This window comes from Anolis sagrei, chromosome 2 (assembly GCF_037176765.1).
Source record: "Anolis sagrei isolate rAnoSag1 chromosome 2, rAnoSag1.mat, whole genome shotgun sequence".
Taxonomy (NCBI): Eukaryota; Metazoa; Chordata; class Lepidosauria; order Squamata; family Dactyloidae; genus Anolis; species Anolis sagrei.
The window spans coordinates 99,357,672-99,363,671 of NC_090022.1; positions in this window are offsets into that span (position 1 = coordinate 99,357,672).

The window sequence follows — 6,000 nt, forward strand, 5'->3', positions numbered from 1 at the left end:
CAAACTCAAACTATGAAGGTAGAAAATGGCCTCTACATTATGGCTATTTGCTAAGATCACTAAATGGAACCTCCAATTGCAGAGGCAAGGTACCGCTGGAGGATGGTTCTTTGGGCTCAATGTTATTGAATGCTGGGAGCTGCAGTTTTGCAAGGACTTTAGCCTTCTCTGCCTAAGAGTGCCGGCACCTCACCGAACTCCAACTCCCAGGATCCCATAGCATCGAGCCAGGGATGGGGAGGTGGGTGTCCCAAGGGCATTGTTAGCCCATCAGCATTGTTAGCTAATTTTGTGTGGCTATATCCTCTTCATAGCTCTTCAAACTGTCCCGAGTTCAAAGGGGTTTGCTGCTGCTGTGTTTTCTTGGCCTAACACTCAGCCACTGGGCTACACTGCCTCTCCCCCTCAGTGAAACAGGTGGCGTCCTTCTCCCGGGAGAGGGTTGCCGGCTGCCTAGGGCTCTCTGGCGTGTTGACTCAGCTTTTGACTCCTTGCCACTTGTGAGCTTCTTCCCGGCTAATTTCCACTTGGAAAATGCAATGTTCCGTGGGTGGATGCCCTCCGCCTTGACATATTGGTGTTCATCCAAGAAAGCGTCATCACCTGAACAATTTGGAGATGCATATAACCAATAAGTGATTGATAGGGAGGTGGGCTTGGCCTCGGATTGAAATAGCAACCCGAGCAGAATCGTGAAGGCGATGATATGGCCTATTTTGACATCGAAAGAAACTGCATCAGAAGAGAGAGAATGGGGTGAGACTGAGTCGAAACTGAAAGGGACCCGACCTTAGGACGAGGTCCTGGGTGCACAGCACTGCACCCTGATAGTTTCAAAGTACAGTATAACAATTCCACAGTGTAAGTGCACACTTAGAGGAGCTAGCAAAGGGACTAAACCCTGTCCCTTCTCCCAAAAGAGTCTTATCACCCCAGAAGATCAGACGAAAAGCTAAAATAGGTTACCTTTCGATCCACAGCTAGTATTTCCCGGTATTAGAGTAATGGGAGTTTTCGTCCTGCACATCTCGAGGGGCCATGGCTCAATATTCCAGAATCCTGGGAGTTATAGTTTGGTGAGATACCAGCACTCTTTTGCAGAGAAGGCTAAAGGCCTTGTAAAACTACAGCTTCGAGGGTGTCATTTCATGAGTCTTTTCCGTTAAAGTGGTGTCAAACTACATTGATTCCACAATGTAGATGCACCTTAAGATTCAGAGTGGATACTTGGTCTAAATGTGTTGGGTTGTTTCATCCCTGGACTGCACAAGTCTCTTGTGTCATCAAATTTCCAAACCTCAATGAATAGCTAGAATAGAGATAGGATTAGAGCAGTGGTTCTTAACCTGTGAGTCCCCAGCTGTTTTGGCCTACAACTCCCAGAAATCCCAGCCAGTTTACCAGCTGTTAGAATTTCTGGGAGTTTAAGGCCAAAACATCTGGGGACCCACAGGTTGAGAACACACATTCCTCTGCATGCTTTCTCACAAAGGGCTTTGGTTTTACTCTTCCTGGTTGCCACTATCTCCTCCCCCTCTTAAAATGTAGTAATGGAATCTCTGTGAGGTAACTTCCTTTTTAAAGTTTTTTTTAATGCCCTGGATTGGCCATGTGGTCATCCTCCATTGTTCTTCTGTCTTTTTCTTCCTTCTAGTAAGGACACATTTTGCCTCTCTGCTATATTTATGGTGGAAAGTTATGGTGGAATCACCCCAACTGAGGGTTATCATTGAGTCTAACAGCTCAGATTTCCCAACAGAATGCCATGGAAACAACCCTGGTCACCGGGTTTAATACACACACACACATATACTGTACATACAAACATACATACATATGTATTAAATCTGGTGGTATACCGATAGATAGATAGATAGATAGATAGATAGATAGACACATATTCAAAACCGATGTGTTGGACTATAGCTCCTATTGCTGTAGCTGAATATGTGGATGGTCAGAAATAGTGGGAGTTTTGCTGACAGATCTCCCTTCCACTTTTGTCCTCACCCACGCTTTTCTCAAGTCAAGTAGGAGACTCCTTAGTCTGTCCTGGAGTGAGGCCTTTGACTATCTCCTGCAAGGAAATGCTCAGAAGGAGAGGAGAGGGATCCTCACAAGGAAAGTCAACAAATCTTTAGATAAAGCAAACCATGGCTCCTAAGGGAATACAATGTCTATAGTTTAGGGAGATGTACCAGTAGAAAATTCTGAACTAGAGACCCCACTACAGATCTAAAAGTTCCTTCGAATGGAGTCATGGCAGTTCAAGTGGTATCAAATTGATGTAACTATATATCTTCAAGATCCCCTTTGAAACTGCTACAAGTAAAGGGAGCTGAAAATGTAACTTTCCCCCTCAAAACTCATGAACTAGTCAGGTATACATTGTACTTTGGGAGTAGGAAGTAGTTACCTACTATGACATGTACACTGATAATGGATTGTGAATAGTATATATAAAATAGAATGCAATTAGATGTGGTGACATGGTTGTTTTGTTATTATGAAACAGACCAGACTCCAAGCTGATCTACTACCAACCTTTCAGAGACCTGGACTCTTCACAAGACAAGAGACAGTTAACGAGTTATAAGTCCACTCAGCATGCCATGGCTGCATCCTATGAAATCCTGTGGTTTGTACTGTAGTCAGAGGCCCTGCCTTTGCTCTCTGTCTGAAAATGCTAAGTGACCCTCCCTACCTGCAATCGCCAGGATTTCATAGGATGTTGCCATGGCAGTTAAAGTGGGATCATAAAGCTATAATTGACACAGAGGTCAGTGTTCTGCCCAGCCATTATCTATGACACATGGTTTCTCTGTGTGTCCTTTTTTGTGACCAGGGTTTTTTTCCCACACAGTGTTGGTTCCTTCACATGTGGGGCACATATAAGCAAGAAGTTCTTCTATTAGGCTTGGAGGGGGCTCCTGTGCCTGGTTGTTTGTTGTTTGCCTTGAAGTCATTTCCTGACTTGGTTGACCTTAAGCTGAACCTAACAGTGGGCTTTCTTGGCAAGATTTGTTCAGAGGGGAATTGCCACTGAGGCTGAGAAAGGATAACTTGTCCAAGATCACCCAGTGGGTATCCATGTCCCAGCAGGGATGCAAACATTGGTCTCCAGAGTCATAGCCCAACATTCAAACTACTACACTACCTTGGCTTTGGTACTCAGATGCAATTAACAAACAAGTAAAAAGTGTTGGAAAAATCACCTTCTCAAGCCTCTACTAGTTATTTGTTGTGTATATAATTCAGATTGCTTACTCTATTTTATATGTGTGTGTTGGTATGCAATTTTACCTTAACCACTTTGCTGCAGACTATGTGATCAGAACTGGGTTGTTCAGGACTCAGACTCCATTTTGAGTACAGTTTAGACTTCAGTAGAGAAGTATGCTTTAGAGACTTTAGTAGGAACAGTATGCTGCACAGAAGCCATTAGACTTCATTGGACTTTCAGACTAGACAGAGACTTTATTAGACTCTCAAAACAGAGAGATGTTTTGGACTTTGGACTATTGATTCTAAGGATGATGCCCTGTATTACCTGCACAGAGAAACTACTTCAACTCATATCTGTAACTGGATCGATAAACAAAGTACCTGTATGCTGAATACATGAAGTTTGTGAGTAAATCAACTATGTTACTTTTAAAGAAGTCTGCTTATTTTTGTCTCTTAAGAGCAGGAGTTAAAGGCAAATATATTTTAAGGGAGAGTAGATGTTTTGGGGGAACTAAAAAGGACACTTCTGGAACTCTGCTGTGTGTTTGTGTGTGTGTATATATACACACACATATATACTTACACACAGCATGTATACATGAATGCTGGTGAACGCCATTTTCCCAAAAGGTTATGATTCTAACAGATCATGCTTTTACCAGAAAGCATGACCAGGTCATGCTTTTACATTTTTCAAAAAGTTGTGACTTCTAACAAGGTCATCTCTTTCCAAATATCATAAAATGTCCAAAATGGTTATGAAGATTTCCATTTTCAAAAACAAAACAAAACCTACCCCATAGAGCGGCAGGACAAGTCAGAAACATAATGGAAAAACTCACCACTGTCTGTCACTCATATTGATAAGACCCCTACTTTCCAAAGTTGCAAAACGGTGTAGATAGTTGCATCCTCATCTGACAACACTGTGAGGGAGACCGGCCTGAGACAGAGTAATCCACCCAAACAATCTTCCAAAGCACATCCTTTAGCACTGACCAACTGCTGGCATAGACTAATAAATCTGGTGGTAGCCTCTCCTTCTTTGGAAATATGTAAACTCTTACTGGATAGGCATCTTTCAGGAGAGTATTTGTTACATATTCTTCCAAGATAGGCAGTGTTGGACCAGACAGGCCCTTGTGAGCCTTTCCAACTTGAAGATCCCATGATTTTATAGCTGTCTAAGCAGACTTTAAAGCATTCACACAATTAGAAAACTCCCAAGCAACTTAGGGTGTTGAATGAATGTAGTTTGACACCACCTGACCTGCAATGGCTCGATGTACTTACTTTTACCTTATCTCTAGCCTTCGCTTGTGCTTCACCAAACTGCAGATCCCTGGATTCCACAGCACTGTGCCCTGGCTATTCAAGTGGTGTCAAACTGCATTCATTCTACAGTCAAGGTCAGGCCTGGGCAAACTTGGGCCCTTCAGGTGTTTTGGACTTCAGCTTCCACAATTCCTAACAGCCTTAAGCCCTTTCCTTTTCCCCTTCAGGTCCTTGAGCCTGAGGTTTTTAGGAATTGTGGGAGCTGAAGTCCGAAACACCTGGAGGACCCAAGTTTGCCCAGACCTGGTCTAGGTGCACCCTTTATAAAGCATTTTCATATGTATTGTCGAAGGAAGGCTTTCATGGCTGGAATTACTGGGTTGTTGTGAGTTTTTCAGGCTGTATGACCATGTTCCAGAAGCATCCTCTCCTGACGTTTCACCTGCATTTATGCAGGCATCCTCAGAGGTTGTGACCTCACAACCTCTGAGGATGCCTGCCATAGATGCAGACAAAACATCAGGAGAGCATGTTTCTGGAACATGGACATACAGCCTGGAAAACTCACAACAACCCATTTTCATGTGACCCTGTAAGTTAGGCCCATTTTTTAAAAATGACACATGGTCTTAGAGATGGCTATGTTTTTCCCCCATTTGGTTTTTGGGGAGACATTTTCTCTTGTATTCTTTTATGAAACCTTGGGGAGAAGAATGATAGAATCATAGTTGGAAGAGACTTCATGGGCCATCCAGTCCAACCCGCTGTCAAGAAGCAGGAATATTGCATTCAAAGCACCCCAACAGATGGCCATCCAGCCTCTGTTTAAAAGCCTCTAAAGAAGGGGCCTCCACCACACTCCGGGGCGGAGAGTTCCACTGCTGAACAGCTCTTACAGTCAGGAAGTTCTTCCTCATGTTCAGGTGGAATCTCCTTTCCTGTAGTTTGAAGCCATTGTTCAGCATCCTAGTCTCCAGGGCAGCAGAAAACAAGCTTGCTCCCTCCTCCCTATGAAAGAGGGTCTACCCTAGCAAACCTTTTGTATCGTTACCCCAATACCCCCATGCATATGGGATATATTGAGTATGGTGATCAGATCATGATATGAATAAACATAACAGTTTAAATAATGTACCAGTAAGGCCTTTTCGCGGACCACCATGAGAATTTGGGGGGGGGGTTGAAGCCCCCCAAGCCCCCCCCCCCCCGCTACATGCCTGCTCTCAGCCTTCTCTTCTTCAGGCTAAACTTGCCCAGCTCTTTAAGCCGCTCCGCATAGGGCTTGTTCTCCAGAGCCTTGATCATTTTAGTCTCCCTTCTCTGAACACTCCAAGTTGTCAACATCCCCCTTCAATTGTGGTGCCCAGAAGATGGGGAATTTCTGAGGCCTGGCTTCTCCTTTCCATTCCTGCTCAGAGCTCTGCAGGGAGGTGAGGGAAGAAACCCAGTGAAATGGTCTTTTCAAGACAGATCAAAACAACTTGAGAGGAGAGAAAA